Raw genomic sequence first — 21,845 nt, 5'->3', positions numbered from 1 at the left:
GAACCTGAACTGTCAGCTTTTCAGCTGACAAACTCAGTGTCTTTAACCACGGAGCCATCGTGGCCCTACATTTAAAAATACAAGTAGTTAATTTTGAGATGTGTTATAGTAAAGACCAAGAAAAATTCTATGCCAAATATAATCATTGTAACCTCACAAATTTTATTTGAGTTGGTTGTTGCCTGATTTATAGAACACTGTGAGGTAAAAGGTTTTACAGCTCTGTTGTGGCATCTGTGACTAGGACATTTTGGACTATTTAAACTACCATTTCCTTCTACCATGGTTTTTGATAGTTGTGTGTTAGGATGGATATCAATGGTTGTGTTTCTTTCTGTCATTTAAGTCACCAGGCCAAACTTCTACCACCAAGTCATCTGGATAACTGATTTCCCTACTCCTTAAGGTGACTCTCAGATATAGTATCCATGGATTTTGTTACTGATATTCCATATACTAAGGCCTGAGATGCCTCTCTGGTGGTAGCTGACCATTTTTTTAAGGTGGTTTATTTCACACCCTTTTGTGGCCTCCTAAGAAAACTCATCTATTTATTTGACAAGTTTTCCTGAACCACAGTTCATCAAAACATTTAATTTCTGATAGAGATACATACCTCATGGCATAATTTTGGATGGCTGTATTTCAACTATTGGATGCTAAGCTTCACCTGTTCTCTGGTCATCATCCACAGTCGGATATGGAAATGGAGAAGATAAATGCCACCTTACGGTAATATCTTTGTTGCTATGTAAACTACTAATACAACAACTGGCTGAGTTTGCTTATAATAACACTGTTCATGCCTCTGCTCATATGTCACCATTTCAGGCCACTTACAGCTACCAACCATGCCTCTTGCCAAATGTTTCCTAGCTTTTCCCCATTCCACATACCCTCCAGTTTTCCAATAACTGCAAGAACTAGCTCAGTGATGGCGAGCCTATGGCACGCGTGCCAAAAGTGGCACACAGAGCCATCTCTCCGGGCATACCAGCCATCACCCATTGCTCTTCCGGGTTCCAGTGCACACATGCACACTGGCCAACTAGTCTTCATGCATGCGGGAGAGCCAGAAACCAGAAGAGCAATGGGCGACGGCTGGCATGCCTGGAGAGATGAATCTGCTTGCTGAGCTTCCGGTTTCCTGCACACATGTCAGGTGGTTTTCATGCGTGCATGTGCACCAGAAACCGGAAGACCAGGTGACCGGCGCACATGCACACGTTGAAACCGGAAGCTCAGCTCTTCCATTTTCCGGTGCTCCCCTGCGTGCACATTCCTGTTTCGGCACTCAGTGCCAAAAAGGTTCGCCAACACTGAACTAGCTCATACAAAGGTCTTCTACAAGATCTCCATCATTACCATTGTCTTACATTGATTTTGGAAGCCACAACCAGTTTACCATCAGATTTCTTCCCTCCATTTGGCATCTAAGAAGTACAATGTAAAATTCATTGCATTATTTCCAGTATTTGCACAGTTCAATACTGACTTTCATCTGCAGCTTCCAGCCAGTTCAATACTTTCATCTGCAGCTTCCAGCCATACTCAAAATGTACAGCTTTCCACAATTGCTTCCTGGTTCTGAACAGTCCTCTGCAAAGGGAAGGAAACTGCCTCACTTCCAATTGTCTAGTGTTAGGAAAAGGTGGGAAGAAAATCTGGAAAGAAACTTCTCTGATTTCCAAAAAATAAATGAAAATTCTCCCCTTGAAATCTGGAAACGGGTGTGTGTGTGTGTGTGTGTGTGTCTATCAGCTCCTGCTTACAAAATGTAGAAATGGAAAAAACACAAGTTCATCCTTCCAATGTCTAGTAGGTGAAATTAAGGAGATACTCCTGGTACAACCAAGTCCAAGAAAGGAGAGGAAGGAAAGGGAGAGCTGATGTGAGAGTTGAAGTTGGTAAAGCAAGAAGCAAATGTAAGTTCAAGAAGCAAATGTAAGTTCAAAGCAGGCAAAACCAAAACCAATGTGAAAAGAGCAGTGACAAGTCTTATCATCACAAAAGGATATATTCTTGTATTCTATACTAATCATGGATTCTTCTTAATTTGTGTTTATTTAACCATGATAATTCTTGGTGTCATTTAATTATGGAGTATGGGAGATCAAGTATCTGAAGAGTCACAAGTCAAGCCATACCTATATAATCAGGGAAATCAAGTTTGCTTCCACTCTTATGTCCAGGTCTAAGGCCAGATAGGAGTGTAGCTAGATAATTGGTTTATTAACCAACCTGTCTAATTTGTTTATTTTTCAGGTAAGGGGAAGAGGACTTGAAGCCTTTGATTCTATAAAAATATTATTGCTGCTTCAAGTGTAATTATTATGACTTTTATTCAGAATCGTGTCAATCAATCTGATGTGATACTGCTTGATTGTTAAAAACCACTTGAAAAAAGCTAAGTGCCTCCAACTAAACTCATAGCACTGGAGTTGTAAATATGCAAATAGATGTGGAAGAAACAAGGGCTACTAATGTCATACGGTTATTTTAACTCAGACACACAATATTGTTTCAAGCATTATAGCTTTGGAATAGAGCTGGTATGAGGGCTGGCCTTGGAAAGCAGCCTTGCACCAGAGTATTTTGTAAACAAAAACCAGGTGCAACTAATCATCCATCATGAGACTGGGCGAAAAAAAACCCCACAGGATTTAAACCCGAGGGAATATAATTATATTGAACCCATTCTTAACCTTTGCCATAACTAAGGTTGTTTGTGTCTGCAATAAAGTATCTTACCTACTTAACCCAAGTCCCTGACTTCCTATGCCAATTACAAGAGAAATAATTATTTTAGTGTCCTGGGTTACCTCATAATGGGAAAAGAAAGGAAATATTTATTTTATTTCCCTAGATAATAAATTAAACAGTTGTTTACCTTCTCTATTACCTTCCATGTTAGAAAACAGCCCAGAAATAACAAGTGATACACTTGTCTATGAACATAAAAATTGTCTAGAAAGGCACGACATTTTTGCAAAATTATCTCTATCGACCAGCAATTATATAGGCAATTTTTCTGTAATGTTCAGTTCTGCCTTCCGCTTCTCACAGTTTTCTATATGTCTTAAACAATACAAATTTATCTCACCAAATGGACTTTATACACAATTATGGTCAGAAATGTATTGCTGACCATATTATATCATAGTATTTTAATCATAGTAGATATTTTTATCATCCAACTGCCCATACCTTTCCTAATTACTGGTATATTATTTTCCTTCCATCTCAATTCCTCCCCCTTCCCTCCATATTTATTCCCTATATCTTTCTCCTCTTAAATACTTCTGTACGTTTGGCCTGTGCATTAAGCTTTCTAGAAAGCATAGTCTGCTCTGAATACCATGCCAAACACTGTTCTAATAATACTACCATAGCTCTAACATTCCTGTCATCCATGGATATTTTTGTGTATTGGAATTGCTTTCCTGGTCACAGAGTTACCGCTGCTCTGAGCAGGAAGTGAGCTGGATTGGAACGTAGATAAAACAGGTACCTGTACTATCTCATCCAATTTCCTCAGCAATGTCTTAGGATCCAGTAGAAATTATGCTCAAGACAACAGTTACACTGATGCCAAAGTAGGAACATTAGATAAGGAAGGGCCTATACCTACCTTTTGGCAGGTACCACAATCTGGTGTGTTGGGCTACATAACATTCCTTGCAGCCCTGCAGTGTATGATTGTGTTAGCTAGGATTACAGTAAAGGAACTCACATAAAGATCAATGAAGGAAGAGAGAACAATTCATGCTCCATCACTCTTACACTCTTAAACTTGAACAAATGATTATTCTTAATTCTGTATTTGAATATAGAAATGAAATGATGTATCTTAAATGGTTTCTGAATACAAACCTGCAATATACAATTTTTTTTCTGCTACATCACAAGCACAAATATAATAATAGGATTCAACTAACTTTCCTCAAAGTTTAAGACAGGAGAGTTGTTTCCATATTTTTTTCTGTTCATACTCTACTTTTACTTTTCATGGGGTAACTCCATTTCATTTTTATATTGTAAAAATTATTTAAGCAAGATTGGAACTGGCTTTTTAATTGACACAAGAGTGGGGCGATTCAATTCCATGCATATCTAGCATTTGTTAAAGAAAAAAAATCACAAAAAAATCTCTTGAGTATTATATGGGGGCAGGGATATAGATCTGTACATGAGTAGATTGTATATTTGAAAATACTCTAGAGAGAAAGAAGGGGGGGGGGAAAGATTAGCCTAACTCCAGCCTTTCCCAATCTGGCCATCTTTAAATGAGTAGACCTTGAAGTCCCATAATCCATAGGATTAAAAATCTTGCTAACTAAGAAGCTGAAGTTTAACATCCTTCCAGGAGATACATGATTAGAACAGTCTGGTGTATTCACAGTATCCATATAAATTAATATTTGCTTATGAACAAATATAAACACATATATTTATGGTCATACACATTAATGCATGGGGATCCAAAGTGACTAAAATGTCACTGTTTCATCCAAAGAGGTTTCATGCCTGGTTTCAAGCGTATTGTAATACTGTTTTTGTACGTAGATACATTTAGGGAGCCTAAAATATAGGCCCTTTTAGGAATCATAAAATATTATGTACAGGAACAAACATTTTTAGGCTAAAGACAGTTTTTAAAGAAAGCTCCATAACTTAAGAGATACAGTAATCTCCATATCCATTTTAAACCAGCAAAATTTTTGAAATGAAGATGAAAGGATGCAAATTGGATGTGATTCCTGTTTTCAAGTACTTTCAATTCTGCGGGGGAAAGTGGGGAGAGGGAGATTTTCTTATCCTTCGATGAAGATTCCCTTGCTGAACTGAACCACACCCAAGAAAGGCGTAGTCCCTTGCAATTTAGCAGTTGAATTATCTGGGGGTTTTTTTGTGTCTGGTTTGGCTTTTCCTCTAACCCCACCCACCTACCTACTTCCATGTGCAAGCATTGATAGTGCTTCTTGACTAGCTGATTCATTGCAATGTGCACAGTATTGAAGTACAACACAACCCACATGGATTTGTCCCGTTTGGGATTAGTTAAACCACATTTTTCCAAAACTGTTTTCCTAAAAAGGATGAATTTCTGCATCCAGGACAAAATGTTTTTTTCCCTGCATCACGTCACTACCTAGAAACACATTTGGCAGTGGAGGGATTAGTTTTCCTTCATGGCTGATTATCAAATACAAAATGGCATACTGCACAGATGGTCCTCGACTTACAACCACAATTGAGAACAAAATTTGTTGCTAAGCGAGACAGTTGTGATTTTTGCCCCATTTTACAACCTTTCTTGCCATGGTTGTTAAGTGAATCACTGCAGTGGTTCAATTAGTAACATGGCTGTTAAGTGAATCTGGCCTTCCCATTGACTTTGCTTGTCAGAAAGTTGCAAAAGGTGACCACATGATCCTGAACATTGCATAAATGTGAAACAGTTGCCAAGCACCTGAATTTTGATCATATGACCATGGGCATGCTGCAATGGTCATATGTGTGAAAAATGGTCATAAGTCACTTTTTTTAGTGTTGCTGTAACTTCGAATGGTTGCTAAATGAACTGTTGTAAGTCAAGGACTACATGTACTAACTTGGCTGCTAGGAGTGTTGGTTCTTCATCTGGAGAGCTTCAGGTTTCCCATCTTTTAATAGTTAGCACATAAATGCATGCATACATACACACACATTTCTCTCCTCTATTAACCTTATATATTATTTCTTGTATTTTTACCCTTCATTGGAATAATTAGTTGATCACTAAATGATAAACATATAGCTACCTATTCTCACATTCCACCGCAGAAAATAAAAGCAGATAGTCTCATTGTGGTGGGAGAAGCTTTCCATGGAAAGGAAAATATATTTCCTTTGGATATCTATTAATTTTTGAGAGTGCCTATGTCATGTGCTTTTATGGCTATAAGGCCATCTTTCTAGTGGAATGAGTGCTACAGTACCATGAAATAAATTTGTTGTTCCCACTGTGATCTGGACACACTATAATGAGGACAGATATAAACAGACGATCCTATGATAGATTCCAGCCATACTTCATTTAGTTCTACCAGTTTTCAGTTTGCAGACTTCTCTGACAACATTGCAAAGCTAGAGACAAATTAAACAGCAAAAGTCTTATCACTTGCTTTAAAAAGAAAAGTCTTATGACCAGATATGTGTGTGAGAGAGAAATGCACTCCCATCAGGTTAACCAAACTCTTTCTTTCAGTAGGATAGAACCTTAAATTCAGATACCATGCTGAAAATAAAATTCTGCCTCAAGTAAAGCATCAACTACTCAAAAGTAGTTGTAAGTCTGATGCTAATACTTTCACTAAATAGGAGTGGTGTTTTAGTATTCAAAACTGCTACTGTATTGTTAGCCAATATTTCTAAGCACGCATGCAAGCACACACACACACACACTATCCATAAAAGGTGCCTACCGCAAATTTCCTTGGCCTCAGGTAGGTAAGATTTTATGGTAGTCTTCATGCAGGCAATTCCATAATTATATGCTTGCATTAAAGCAGTAACAATGAATGGTAACTGCCTCTTTCGCTTGGTCCCTCCCTCCCTCCTTACACAGGCTGGCATGATAGAGAGGGTGGGGAAAACGTGCATGCCAATGCAATTCATTTCAAAGATAAAGATAGCAAGTGTGTTCTAAAACTATCTACAAACAGCTGTCATTTCAAAACAGCTCTAAGAGGATCAGGTTTTCTCTTGAACCCCCGGCATATATCTGTAGAACATGGGCAGCAACTGGGAGTCACTATCAGTTTCCATAACACCTTTTAGCATGCAGAATCTTGAATAACTGTAATGCCTTTCATAGTACCCTGATAACAATTCAGCACGGTAGTTCAAACGGCAGAATGTAACTTGCCTAAATCACCTAACAAACTACATGATTTAGTGGTAACTTTCTATCGTCAGTTACATTAAGATTCCAATTCTTATTCCTATGCCATGGTAAACAATTAAAAAGATATAGCCAGTTATAGTGAGATGAAGGACGTTTTGCAGAAACATCGTGATTGCTATCCTCTTCATTTAACTGAAAATTGAGGATAAATGTCAAAAGATCGTAAAAAGCAAAACATAGTGTAAATGATTTAGTTTTGTTGAAAAAGTGAGCTTCAATAAAATAGGAAGCCCAGTGACCACTATCTTAGTCCAATATCTATGGAGATTATCAATCATCAAGGTCACTGTTGTCCCAAAGGTGCATTTGGGGCAGATTAGTCTAACATCCGAATTTGTTCCATTTACTTTACTTTACTTTATTCAAATTTCTATACCGCCCTTCTCCTTTCGGACTCAGGGCAGTGAACAGCCAAGATAAAAACATCTATACAAAACATCACAGTTAAAAAATAAAGTTAGAATAATTTATAAATTTGGCCCATAATTTAAAACTTGTCAATTTAAAATCAATATTAAAATTTTAAAACTAACCCTAAAATCAAGACAGACCGGCTAACTGGAAAAAATGAGTTTTTAGGGCCCGACGAAAAATCCGAAGGTCGGAGATCACTCGTATCTCTGGGGGTAGATTGTTCCATAGGGTGGGTGCCACCACAGAGAAGGCTCTCCTCCTGGGGGTCGTCAGCCGGCATTGTCTGGCCGACGGCACCCTGAGGAGGCCCTCTCTGTGGGAGCGAACCGGCCGGTGGGAGGCTATTGGTGGCAGAAGGCGGTCCCGTAAGTACCCTGGCCCTAAGCCATGGAGCACTTTAAAGGTGATCACCAACACCTTGAAGCGCACCCGGAAGTCCACCGGAAGCCAATGCAGCTCGCGCAGGAGAGGAGTCACATGGGAGCGCCCCGTCGCTCCCATAATCCCCCGCGCAGCCGCATTCTGCACCAGTTGGAGCCTCTGGGTGTACCCCAAGGGGAGCCCCATGTAGAGAGCGTTACAATAGTCCAGACGAGAAGTGACGAGTGCTTGAGTGACCGTGCGTAGGGAGTCCCGGTCCAGAAAGGGGCGCAACTGGCGTATCAGGCGAACCTGACAAAAAGCCCCCCTGGCCACGGCTGTCATATGCCCTTCTAAAGACAGCCGCGCATCCAGGAGGACACCCAAGTTGCGGGCCCTCTCCGTGGGGCCCAATGATTCGCCCCCAATAACCAGCGATGGCATCAGCTGGCTATACCGGGACGCCGGCAGCCACAGCCACTCGGTCTTGGAAGGGTTGAGTCGAAGCCTGTTTCTCCCCATCCAGACCCGCACGGCCTCCTTAAGATCATTTATTTCACAATTCAGAATAGGAAAATTAGTAATGCCTCTTTTGCTTTTTATTTGTAGATTCCATTAAGTTTGGTAATTGTTATCCTAGTGACCACTTCATTATTTCTGATAAAGGGAAGTTCAAGACCATCTTTCTTACTAAACAAATGAGTTCTTTACTACCAATCTCTGCTATCAGAAAAAAAGACATTATGGTGCCTTGTTTTGTCCTCTGTGGCACAATTTCAGTGCACACAATTTATTTTTTACAAACTGGCAATATGCAATTACTATGCTAAAGTAACGGAAAGAACCAATCAGGCAGGCAGATCATCAAAATAAGGGGAAAAGAATGCTTACATTCACTGTCTTCTGTGATACTATTTGCCTTTCTGGCTAATAGGCCCCCAGACTGTACACATATCTCTGGACTCACATCTATCAACTCCACTGCTTCTAGTACAGTAATAGAGTGGAGGAAATATATCTGTTTCATAAATATCTTGAAAGAAATCAGAGTTTATAAAAACAATTGAAAACAATTTTATCTTTTATAAAAAATGTATTCAGTCCAGAATTCAGTGACCCCTGGCACAGAGAATAAGAAACTGAGAACAAAACTTCAGTGAAATTAATCTATCTCCTGATGAATGAGAAAACAAGAAGTAACACATTGCAAAATGTTTTTAAAAATCCGTATATACAACCTAATTCTAGCCTACAGTATATTAACTTTGCAGTAACATGTTAATGTATCAATAACTTTTTATATGCCAAACAAATGAATCTAATATTTAAACTACAGTTCTGCCAGCACTTTCAAATGAATCTCTGCTTGACTGAACCAGGGCCAAAATTCAGAGTTATTTGTAAATGCACATGTAAGGTAGGAAGACAAACTGCCTCCAAGAAGGACAGGCACAGAATATAAAAGTTTGCTTTTTTCCCCCTTGATCTCAATTCTGCACACATTTACTAATAATTCAATGCTACCTGTAGCTATTTCAAAATTTTGAATGAGTATCAAGTACAGTGTTGCTATCTTGCCAGTAACATCAGGAAAACACAACTCATAAATACATACTTTTGAGCATTGCTTTTGTTTTAACAGATGTTCAGCAAAATTTGCATTAGCTCAACATCTCTGAAGCACTGAATTCTGCAGACGTTATTTTAAACAATTGGCATACATTCTTGGAAGTTAAACTCTTCTAATCTCAAATAACTATCAACACAATAATGTTAGTATGTTGACATCTGAGATCTCTTTTAACAATGCATTTTAATGCAAACAGAAAGTATTAAATGTTCCCAGTATGAGCTTGCTCATTTAAAATCAGTTTGCACATTTATTCTTCAGTTAACCATAAAATACATAATTCTAAGATATCCAATATAAAACTCGCAGTTGTTTTATAATCTCTTAATGAAGACAGACAAACAAGCTGAACAGGAAAAAGATTAGCGCCTAAAGTATTTTAAAATACTTGCAAAGAGAATGCTATATCAGGCCATGAACAAATTTTAAAAAATTGTTTTGGAAACCTGTTCCAGTGCTTCAGTTCAGTTTGAAAGCTAGGACTTCAACTGAGAGCCAAGTTTAGCCAAGAGTTAAACTTTTATTGTTCAAAATCTTGAATGCTTGTGGTTGGTCATAACATTCTTTGGGGACAAATCAATTTGATTCCCTTATTTAGGTAGGTAACTCAGCAACTCTTTGTCCTGATATTTTAATTTTTCAGCTTAAAAATCTTAAGAATGGACGGGAAACATTATGATATACCGGTAGTCCTTGACATACAATTGGGACCACAATTTCCATTGTTAAACAAGGTGGCTATTGAGTGAGTTGTGCCCGATTTTATGACCTTTTTTGCCATGGTTGTTAAGCGAATCACCACAGTTGTTAAGTGAATCACATGTCCATTAAGTGAATCTGGCTTTTCTCCACTGACTGCTTGTCGGAAACCAGCAGGGAAGGTCACAAATGGTAATCACATGACCCCAGGACACTGCAACTGTTGTAAATACATATTGGTTAACACATGCCCAAATTTTGATCATGTTACTATGGGGATACTGCAATGGTTGTAAGTGTGAGGATTGGTTGTAAGTCACTTTTTTCAATGCTGTTGTTAACTTTGAATGGTTGCTAAAGGAATGGCTGTAAATCAAGAACTACCTGTACTTGTTTACTCGACCCTTGCCCTATGAAATTGATTACCAACATCGTAACTTACAATGGTCACTACACAAGGCGTTAAGTGAGAACTACCTGTACTGATTTAGACAACTCACTAATAACTTAAAGGAGATTTCATAAGTTCAGAATCACATTCTGTCTGTACAAGAAACTATTTTGGAAATTGGGTTACAAAAATATTTTAAGAAATGAATCTGAATAGGGATTTCCTATTCAAAGAAAAGGAATGAAGCACAAAAAAAGAAAAATTGGCAATGTTATTAGCAGTTATCTGATGAAAATGTTATAAATTCCATTCTGTCAGACAAGTATAATCATTTAAGCAAATGTGGGGGCCCTTTTGGAAAAGAATTCCTCTAGTTACTTTAACATTATTAGGAAAGTAATTATAACCTATTTCAACCTTTGAAATGAAAAAAATATGAGAGGGTTTCTCCTTGTTTAAAGAATATATTTTATACAGTTATGATCCCTTAGTATAGGAATATTTTATTATTTGTACTATTATTAGTTATTTTTGTCATTTTATTTCTGTTTATAAATGGTAGGAATAGTAACCACTCAGAATCAATTCATGGTTCATATAAACTAAGTAAGTAACTAAGAAAATAAATAACTGTTTTATACAGGATATTGCTTTTTTGTTTTTTGAATTGGAGACAGCTTTATTTGTCTGGATGCAGATAAGAATAATATGCCACCATCTTCCTTCATTACAAATTTACTAGAAAGATGATAGCCATTATCCTTGGAATGAGACAGGATATGAAAGCATTAAACTGTGAACACTATAAATACCAGACAGGTTATGTCTGAGAACAGAACTTTTCAACTGGAAGATTGTGAAAAGTCTGGCCACATTTATAATTGGTTTATTAAGACTGTTAAGATTCTTCAGGACATATTGAATCTCATTTTTTCCCCTGCCCATCTTTTCCTAAAGATTCCTTATACTAGAGCAGTGCTTCTCAACCTTGGTAGCTTGAAGATGGGTGGACTTCAACTCCCAGAATCCCCCAGCCAGCAATGCTGGCTGGGGGATTCTGGGAGTTGAAGTCCACCCATCTTCAAGCTACCAAGGTTGAGAAACACTGTACTAGAGGTTCAGGCCATGTGATCTAAGAATCTTGACAGCCACTCTTAGATAGTTCTTTACTTCTAGAATTTTGCTTTCCTTTCTTGTCACTTGATCATAAATGGAAAAGATGAAACCCTTACTTAAGCTTACAGCTCCTTTTCCTTACATAGGATATTATAATCACTTATTATTCTTTTTAATCTTTGACCTTTTCTATCATTTCGAGATAGGCAAGCAGAAATGGATCAGTTTAATAAGCCTTCATGCATGATGAAAACAGTTTCTTCTGTCTCTCACAACAGTAAGTCTCAGATCTCATCACACTTTTTTTTTAGAGTTACTGCACTTATTTTGTTGATACTTCTAGAATTGACAGTCCTTTTCACTGTTCTGTAGAAAATGGGATTATAAAACTTCTTTTAAATGGTTCTTAAATGCGTTTTTACAAAAAATGTAAAGATTTTAATGAGCAAATGAAACAGTTAATGGCAGATCTCTTTTCTACTGTATTGAAGTGAGTGTATGATAGATAGATCATACACTCCCTGAATTTGGAAGTGACTGATTAATTATGTACCATTAAGTCATTTTCACCTTTTAGCAATTATATAGATTTTCTCCAAGATAATCTATCCCTAACCTGTTCTTGCACAGCTCCCAACAGTGCTCTCATTGCCTCTGTAACTTAGTCCCTCTACTTTGCACTACTAAAACAGTGTCTTTGAAGATAAATATCCACATAAATTCCATTAAAAAAAAACAACTTAAGTGCTCAACAGAGACAGTAAAGACTGTTTATGAGACTCATCGATCTTCTGATCAATTTAAATCTTTGTGAAGTATTAACTTAACAAGTTTTATGCTTCCAGAACAGAATTCTTATTATTGCATTAGGTAATTATATACTATATAACACGATACAAATGGTATGTGGTCTATTTAGATTATTTCCTTAACAAATTTTGATGCTGAGATTTTAAACTTATTTTGATCTGCAGATTTCACCTTGTTCTTCCAGTTTTGTTCAGTCAGCTCAGACTGATTTATAAAGACTGTTAAATTTCTGACAAGATTACATTTTTAATTATGTTTTTGGACTAAGTTAAAATAGATAGCACCTGACAGTTATAATTTATCTGAATACTGAGAAAGTTTGTGATGTGATTTGTTAGAACTCTCTGGTATGGATTTTGTTTTACTTTCTCAAAGTTTTATATTTTGAATTGATATAGTTTATTTAGCTCCTAAATCATGAATACTGAATAAGAGTAAAGTAAGGTTGCAATTGTTTTGGAGATTGCCACATTTTGAACTGTAATAATTCTATTTATGTGACAATCTCCAAAAGAATGTTGATGTAACTTGAATAAAACATCACATGTTAAAGATGCATATATATTTATTTCCTGACATTATCCCTAATATTTGTAATCTATCGAGATATTGAGATTTGTAGGGTTGAAATGAGGGGTCCTTGGTGCTCTCTGAGCTTGCTTATTTTCTTGCAGACATTGCATATTAGAAAATACCACTATCGTGTGTGTACATGTCAGTGGATAATGCTATCACAAGAGTTAAAATGATTATACTGTCATCCTAGTCAAACACCACTATTTAGAAAACAGCATGCATACAAAATCCAAGTATAGTTATAAAAAAAAAAAAACCAGAGAAAACATAGGAAATGAATGAATGAGTGAGTGACTTAAATTTTTCATTTGTTTTTAAGCAGTTCTAACCAGGAGAAATTAAATTCAAATAAACCACAGATGTTCAAAACTCTATGCTGTATTCATAAATTTAATCTTGTAACTCTTACTGATAGGTTAGCAGGTATACAATGTGCCAGCCTAATCATGTTCTTCAGCTCCACATGAAATAGAGTGAAAGTAAGGACACTGACATAATATTTTAGAAGTTCTTGTCCATTTTTCTCAGAGACCAAACATAAAAGGGTGCAGTTTAAAGATAGACTGATAAATGATGTACATTTTTAAAAAGCCAGATTGTTTAACTTCACCTCCAATTCTTTAGAGAAATCTTCTGTGTATTTTCTTCCAAACTTACAGATTCTAAGAATGCACAGAACATTGTCCAGTAATTTCTAGAGCTATACTAGAGTTTTGGCAGGTTGCCCATTTCTAACCCTTCTGCATATACTCAACCGGCCTGGTTTTTCATTATCTGCTCAGTTACTAATAGATTGCCTGGAACAAAAATACATAAGGCAAGTATAAACAGACCAGCATTTTCAAAAGGCCAGAATGGAGATTCTTATATACCATATTTTTCGGAGTATAAGACGCACCTTTTTACCCCCAAAAAGGGGGTGAAAATCTGTGTGCGTCTTATACGCTGAATGTAGCCCCGTCCACCCGCCAGCCCCCACCCTTCGGACATTTTCGGGCAGTTCCAGACAGCAGGGATCTGGGTCAGGGCACAGCCTTAGGAACAACCCTCTTTGGGATGGTCTGGGGGTGGGGGGGAATCTGCCTGGCAGCTTCGGGGAACAAGGCGGGCCCCATGGTTTGCAGCTGGTCATCCCTCTGACCACCCAGCGGGCAGCTTAGGGCAGACAATGGTCGCAATGACTTCACTCTCCAGCAATGTGAGGAGCCCTCTCCAAGCCCAGGAGCCGAGTGAGCCGAATGGGAGACTCTAAAGTGAAACGTCCCTCCTTTCCAGCCATCGCTGCCCAGATTCCCAAATGCAATTTTCAGAGCCGCGTTTCAGGTGGCGGGCGGCCAGTTCCCCTGCAATGTGCAGCGTGGAACTGGGAACCGGATTCGGGGAGGGGATTGCAGCTCTGACGCCTGAAAGTGCTTTTCTTCCCATTGCACATTGCAGAGCCGCGTTTGTCCCTGTCCATCCATCTTCTGCAGCTTGTCCCTGTCCACCCATCTTATCCATTCTTTCCTCCTTTTATGTTCCAAAATATACTATTAAATTTAATTTTGTACAGAGACTCTAATAGCCAGCTTTTATCATAACAAGTGAGTTGATTAATTCAGCAATTTAAATCTACCATATTTTTCTTTCTTCATTTATAGAGCTTTAAGAGACAACTATATATTGATCTCTCTTTCTTTCATATCCTGGATTGAGGTTTAAAATATTAACTAATGCAGTGGTTCTCAACCTTCCTAATGCCGCGACCCTTTAATACAGTTCCTCATGTTGTGGTGACCCCCAACCAGGGGTGGGTTCTACATTTTTTTACTACCGGTTCTGTGGGCGTGGCTTATTTTGTGGGCGTGGCTTGGAGGTCATGTGACTGTGTGGGCATGGTTAGTTGGTCATGTGACCGGGTGGCCATGGCTATGTGTATAGGGACTACTCAGAGGGCTGAAAAAAGTCATTTCTGACAGGTCCTCGCACTTTTGATTGGTCCTCACATTTATGACCATCCTCACATTTATGCCTGTGCAGCATTCTTAACAACCGTGTCACTCATTTCACAACTGCTTCTCTTCACCATGGTGACAAGATAGGGCAAAAACGTAAATTGTGAGGACAGTCGTAAGTTCGAGGACTGGTCAAAAGTGCGAGGACCAGTCAAAAATAACTTTTTCAGCCCTCTTAGTAGTCCATATGCATAAAAGGATACAGCAATAGAGAGGGATGAAGGAAGGGAAGGGAAATTAGAGTAGGAGTGAGGGTAAGAGAGGGAGGAAGAGAGGAGGAGAAGGAGAAAGGAAGAGGAAGTAGGGAGAAGAAGAGGGGGGGAAGAGAAAGTAAGAAGGAAAGAAAAGACAGAGGTGGTAGGTTTGAGGAGAAAGATTGCTGTACAATAAAAAAGTGAAAGGGAAGAAAGCCAACCCCAAACAAATATAAAGATATTAAGATTAAGAATGAATTGTTAAACTTTAAAGAATAAAAGAGAACAAATAGGAATAAATAGCAATAATTAGAAACACACATACAAACATACAACGTATTTTCTTTGAACAGAGTATTTGGCCGGTTCACAAATTTAAACAGTTGTAGGAGGTTAGCACCCACCCCTTTCCCAGAAGAATGAAATATTTTGGGAAATATTAAAAAGGCAGAATATTATATTTCCCTGGATGAGAAATGGAGAAGCATATTTTACAGACAAAGCAGCTCCCACCTTCCTGCCCCCCACCCTTTGTTAATGGGCCAGAGGCAGAAAGTCAATCCTTTGTCAAAGGACATTTGCAACACAATAGCAACAGAAACTAACACAATGGGCCCCATCTAGCAACCGAAACTCACCACATGTGACCTGGGAAGCATGTGACCTGGGAAGCACATGTGACCATCAGCCAGCAAGGCTAGCTAAGACCCCCACCCCCTGGGAGTCTGACAACCAATCAGGATACTCTTTCAGGGCCCCAAGAAATGCAAAGCCAGAGAGAGCATAAAAACCCGAGGATTTACTGTATCTGCCCCTTTTCTGTTCAGGAACTCAAGCCATGTGATCCTGTCCACCATTAAACCATTTTTTCAAGCAGTCTCCATGTTTGTAGTGTCTTTTTCCCCACTTGGAGCAGAACCCAGAAGGATATTTCTTCCAACACAGTGTTTAGTCATTTCAATTAAATTTACAGTTTCTATATTTCCTTTTTACCATATTTATTCCTCATCTATTTTTTAAAAAAACCAATATTACCCTTCATCCTCATCTCTAATCTTAATCAAATTCAATTTTTCCCTTCTATTCTATATTATACCCCTTCGCATTGTCATCTATTTTTATATCCATCCTCACATTGGTTAATTATGTAATTATGTAATACAGTTGTTTAATACAAATTCTACATTTTAATATAAATCAATTAGTTATATAACTATCTTTTTTGTATATTAATCAATATGAATATGAATATTCCAATTATTTTCATGCAATCCAATTTCTTACAAATCAATTATATTTACCAATAATAATAAACCAAATAATTTCTCCCATATATTCCTCCAAACCACAACTCAACCATTTCTGCTTTCAACACAATATACAATTAATAGTATCTCAATTATTACAATTCCCTAGTTAAATAGAGCTTTTTTTCTTTTGTGTTTTAAAATCTTGAACCTCCTCTTTTGCCCTAAATTTCCCATTGTTTGCAATTTTGCACCTCCCTTTTTTGGTGAGGAAAAAGAAAAAGAAATCTCTCTGCCTCATTTTGTCACGTTGCAGCAAAGACCCTTCTTTAATTTCAATTTTGCTTTTCAGCATAGCTAGGGAGAAAAAATTTGCTCCAGGAATTTACCTCTTTGCAGCTAGCTCTTTGAAGCCCCACGGCAAGAACTTAAAGTTTTTTTTTCCCTCTAGCCATCAGCTGGGACTCCGGAGGCAGCAATAGATTGGGAGTGGGCGGGGTAAGCGAACGGCGACCGGGCGATCCAACAGAGGCAGAGGGTGAATGAAGGCTTGGGGGGAGGGCTAGAGAGGGCTTTGGCAACCCCTGTGAAATGGCCGTTCGACCCCCAAAGGGGTCGCGCCCCCCAGGTTGAGAACCGCTGAACTAATGGAATGTTATTCCAAAGATGTTTATTCAGCTAGATATGAAGAATGCTCACGAGGATCCTGCCTATTTATATCTGAATTTAAATATTATTTATTTTTAAAATTCTGTATGGCTGATAGTAATATATACAAAACTACATAAATAAAAATGATATAAATTCAAATATAATAAAACAGTTCTCAAAAATAGATGTTACAGAGGCCATACCATTCTTCAACAACAGTCAAAAGCTTTAACAGCAATGTTCTGTCAACTGCTCCCCTCTTGAAAAGGGGCGTTGGTCTTACCTGATACACACCTTCTCATTGGGTGGAGTCAGCAGCCAGGAATTGAAGAGACTGCATTTTGAACTGTTTATAAACAACATAGCGGTTCAGTCTTTTAAGCTCCAGAATCGGCCTCCACCCACCCGAGGACTTGGGGACCAGAAAGAGCAAGGAATAGAACCCTTGGCCCATCTGATCCTCTGGCACCTGCTGGATGGCTCGAATGTCCAGTTGGTGTTTTATGGCCAAATCCATGAGGGCTTTTTTGTGCCCGTCTTTAGAGATGGGACAGCGAATAAAGAAACTTGGAGGGGTGGAGAGAAATTCAAGGGATAGACCAGATCTTACCATATCCCTGACCCAAGAATCTGACATGAGAATGTCCCATCGGTCAGCAAATAGAGCTACCCTGCCGCCGAAGGGACCGTCAGACATGCAGCTATCGTTGGTGGCAGAAAGGACAGCTTCCTCCCCCTCGAAAGGGCCGCTTGCCAGGGAGCGTTCTATCTCTGTATGACCTGTCTTGGGTCCCCCACTGTCTAGGTATGAAAGACCCCTGAGAACGGGAAGGTCCAGCGCTCCAATTGGATCCCTCACAGGAGGCCTGTGAAAAAAGGGAGAGAATCGAGTATCAGTCTTGCATTGAGAAGAAGGCAATATTTTGCATTTATCTTTTGACTCTACGAGGAAAGGTTCCAAGGAAGAGCCAAACAATTTGTCCCCCATAAAAGGGGAAGACGCTAGACGCCACTTGTGAAGGGCGTCCACTGCCAATGTCGAAACCAAACAAGCCGGCGCGCTGCCACCGTTGAAGCCATAGACTTCGAAGTGAAGCGGGCAGAGTTGAGGGTGGCGTCTGCTGAAAACTGGACTGCCGCTATGATTTTATTTAGATCTTGCGGCAGCCTGGAGTCCTCAGGAGGCAATTTGTTTTGGAGTTGACTCAACCAGAGCAGTGTTGCCCTGTTGAAGAAGGAAGCCGTGGTGGCAGATTTAATTGCCCAAGCCACCCCCAAGTGAGCATGTTGGAGAGTTTGGTCAGAAAGGCATTCCTCAGGACGAAGACCTTCGTCAGGTTCGCCCGGGATGGCAGTGTGTGGCAGTAAGGCTGCAACAGGGGCATCAACTGTGGGTAGTTGGAACAAATTAGCCATGTCGGGAGCCACGTTAAAGAAACATTTGTCCAGGGAAGAAGGAGCTGGAGCAGAGCCAGGCGACGACCACTGGTGTTGAATAACATCCAGGAAAAGTGGAGGAGCTGGAATAGAATCGACAGATTTAGTTGGCTCAGAGAAAAGGGGGTTAAACGACGTTGGAGGGACCTCTCCAGTAACCGGAGAGCCCAGTTGCGCTGCTTGATATGCTTTAAAGAGTAAGGATTTAAAAACTGCCAGAGGGAAAAGACTGGTAAAGGCCGGTTGTTCCGGCTCAAGGCCCTCGTCATCAGACAAGTCTGACTCTGGGTGGTTGACCTCATCAAGAGTTGCTGGACGAGTCATGTGCGAAAGAGCCAACAACTCTGATTCCGGACAGGATAGCAGATCATCCTGAATGTCCCTCCCAGGAGAAGCAGAAGGCATGGATCTCACAGAAGGAACTCTGCCGGGACACAGATGACCAGCTTCCAGCGACATCTGTAGAGCCCTGGAAAAAATCTGTTGCAGATTATCAGGGAGCACATAGTCTCTATTGTGTGTGAGAGAGGATTCAGTCACCCCTAGAACTTGGCTTGGAGCGGCCTCCGTAGACCCCACTAGAGGAGGAGGAGGAGCTGAGGCCATAGAAGGGCCCCACAAACCTGCAGTGGACACAGAAATGGGACAGTCCCAGAGGGAAACCTGGTCAGGTGTCACCACAGAGGGAATCTGGGGAAGGTCCTGCAAGGGAAGAGTCTTACGCTTACTGGCCTTATTGCAGATTTTCTGCAAGGCCTGGTCCCTGTGCCTCTCGTCCCTGGTGGCAGCTGAGCTGTGGCTGCGAGGGGTATGAGGAGAGCGAGACTGTCTGTCCCCTGGGGGCATGTCCATGTTATCAGGGGCTTGCGTCGTTCCTGAGTCCATGCTCAAGGGCACCCTATCAGCCTGCCCAGCCTTCCGGCCATGTTTTGATTTAGAAAGTGCCTTAGACATCCTTATTGTAAAAATGAAAGGTGCTGGGCCTGCTAGGAGCAAGGCAGGTCAAAGCCTATGGCAGTCTGGTCCCCAAAATGGCTGCCAGCCAGTAGAAGAATTGCAAATGGCCACCTTAAATTCAAAGAAGACACTCAGGGCACTTCTCAGTGGAAAAAGCTATCGGTGAAAAACCTCCAGTTCAATTAGCTGGGAAATCCCCAGCCCTAGATAAACAGCAGAAACAAGGGCCCCCTTGAGTAAGCACAGAGAACAGCTGCAAGGCACAAATGCGTTATTAGAAAATTGAGCACGAAGTTCAAATGGCGGCCGTTATCAGACAATGGAGCGCGCAGCTCCTGATGGCTACAAAATGGCGCCCAACGGCCAGGCAGTGGAGCATGAAGCTCCTGACGCCCAAAATGCTCCTCACAGTCAAAACGGCTCCCAACAGCCAGGCAATGGAGCAAGAAGCTCCTTACGGCCAAAAACGGCTCCCACAGCCAGACAATGGAGCACGAAGCTTCTGATGTCCAAAACGGCTCCCAATAGCCAGGCAATGGAGCGCGAAGCTCCTGACGGCCAAACCCAATCCCAACGGCCAGAGAATGGAGTGCGAAGCTCCTGAAGCTCAAACAGCAGTCATTAACAATCACGCAGCTGCCTCTGGGATTGTTGCTGCCAAACCGGGAATGCTCGCCGTGGAGGGCTGGCTCCTTTGATGTTTTAAGCAGGCGGGAGCAATGGGAGCTTAAGCTCCAACAGCTGGTGTTCGTGTCGGATGGCCTCTGGCAAGATGAAATAATCAATGGCCGTCCGCACAGCCCTCAATGGAGTGTGAAGCTCCTCACCAAATTCTCTGGCTTGCTACGTTCACCCCAAACCCCCAGGAGAAAAGCCTTCAAGGTGCTCCGAGACACCTGCTAGTTCAATGGTTGAAATGGGGGGGGATATCCCCTCACAGACAGGCAAGCCTGTAGGGAAAGGAACCAAATCCAATGAGGACAAGGTTCCCAGTAACTCACAGTTCGATGAGAACAACAATAATCAAAGTCCAAATGTCAAAGACAGCAATCAGGAAAGGTAAAAGGAAGGTGGGTAAGAGACCCAGCCTGAGACATCTGTCCAGTCTGAAGGACTGAGAAAAAAGCTGGATATTCCTAGTAACAAGGGCAGACCTTAATTTTGCTACAGACTCAGTCCTTCAAGCTGAACAGGCGAGAACACCCATTCCTGGCTGCTGGCTCCACCCACAATGGAGAATGTAAGAATTCATCTGGTTCTCCACAGGCAAGGTGCTCCATTCAGGGTTTTTTGGGGGGAAGGGGGGCTTGAAAAACAGTGTACTCTAGCTCCCCCTCTTCTTATCTCTCTTTTGGGGAGACCTCTCAAAAATGCACCTTTGGAATTAAGAAACTAAATGGGTTACTTCTACCTATAATCAGTAAATACCCAAGAAAAGGCAACTAAATGGGATATGGTATTAGATGAAAACACTCTTCAAATACCTGAGCAGATGTCATACAAAATAAGTTGAAATTCTGTTCTTTCTTGTGCCAAAGTGCAGGGCACAGAATAATGGTTTTAAGTTACAGGCAAATTTAAGTTTAAGGCAAATTTTGACTGAATGTTAGCCATTTCTTCAATAAGAATACTTGACAATTGAACCAATTACCAACATTCTGTCTGGAATGTTTTAATTATTGATACTTGTAACCCTGGACTAAATGTTCTTTCCAATTCCATGATTTTGTTATTCTATAAATATTCTCACTATTTTTGACAATCCCAATACAGGAAGATCTTTAGGAGACACATCATAGAAGACAAATAATAGAAGATGTTGGATAATTTATGGTCATTGTGCATCCATGTGGATTTGGCTATGACTGTTCATTAAGATTAGCATAACTATTATATCATAATTGGCACAACCCACAAGTCAATGACAGCAACAGGACAACAGCTTGTTGTGTCTAAAATTCATAAATTCTTGGAAACCAAACTAAAAGTTGACTTTCACCAAAATGCTGTTTTGTATTGTGTTACTTGGCATCAAACCATTTGTAATCTAGGAATTCTTTTTCTTGGAAACTACACATATAACTTTCCTATTACAAGGCAGCTGTGTTTTTAAATAGCCAATGAGCAAGATAAATAATGGAGCATCTATGGTTCTCCAAAGAGAATGCATGTTTTAGACGTTAGAAAGAAACAAGCAATCCTAGATTCAAATGAATATGCCAGGATAAACATTCTTTAGGTAGTACAACCCAAGTAAGATGTAAAAATGTGGGAACAGATTTAATGAAACAAACATTCTGCAAATATAAATCTGTTCCATGAGAACCAGAGTTCTCAATAGGGTTTGAGCTGGTTAAGTGAAGGATCATGACAGACTCAATGACCTTTAGTATGGCCTTAGACAAAATTGGGGATATTAA

General features: G+C 40.0%; 1 protein-coding gene and 1 long non-coding RNA gene across 8 annotated transcripts in view; one reads left to right on the top strand and one right to left on the bottom strand.

Annotated features, from left to right (window-relative positions):
- The window catches only part of SPTB (spectrin beta, erythrocytic), a 127,928-nt gene that overhangs the window by 79,766 nt on the left and 26,317 nt on the right, over nt 1-21,845 (bottom strand). Inside the window, exon 1 of one of the 7 annotated variants that reach the window (XM_034433830.3) lies at nt 6,468-6,558. The exons of the other annotated variants lie outside the window; for them this stretch is intronic. The gene's annotated coding sequence lies outside the window, so the exon portion shown is untranslated. Of the gene's footprint in view, nt 1-6,467; nt 6,559-21,845 lie in introns of those variants that run through there. 7 annotated transcript variants of the gene reach the window in all.
- On the top strand, nt 1,881-2,322 carry LOC117675318 (uncharacterized). The gene is made up of 2 exons (XR_004594177.1): nt 1,881-1,925; nt 2,266-2,322. It is a non-coding gene; the product is annotated as an uncharacterized LOC117675318 (long non-coding RNA).

This window comes from Pantherophis guttatus, chromosome 1 (assembly GCF_059756535.1).
Source record: "Pantherophis guttatus breed Tessera chromosome 1, ASM5975653v1, whole genome shotgun sequence".
In the NCBI taxonomy this organism is placed as follows: Eukaryota; Metazoa; Chordata; class Lepidosauria; order Squamata; family Colubridae; genus Pantherophis; species Pantherophis guttatus.
Note: the sequence above shows the minus strand (reverse complement) of the source record. Positions and strands in the feature narration are given on the sequence as shown.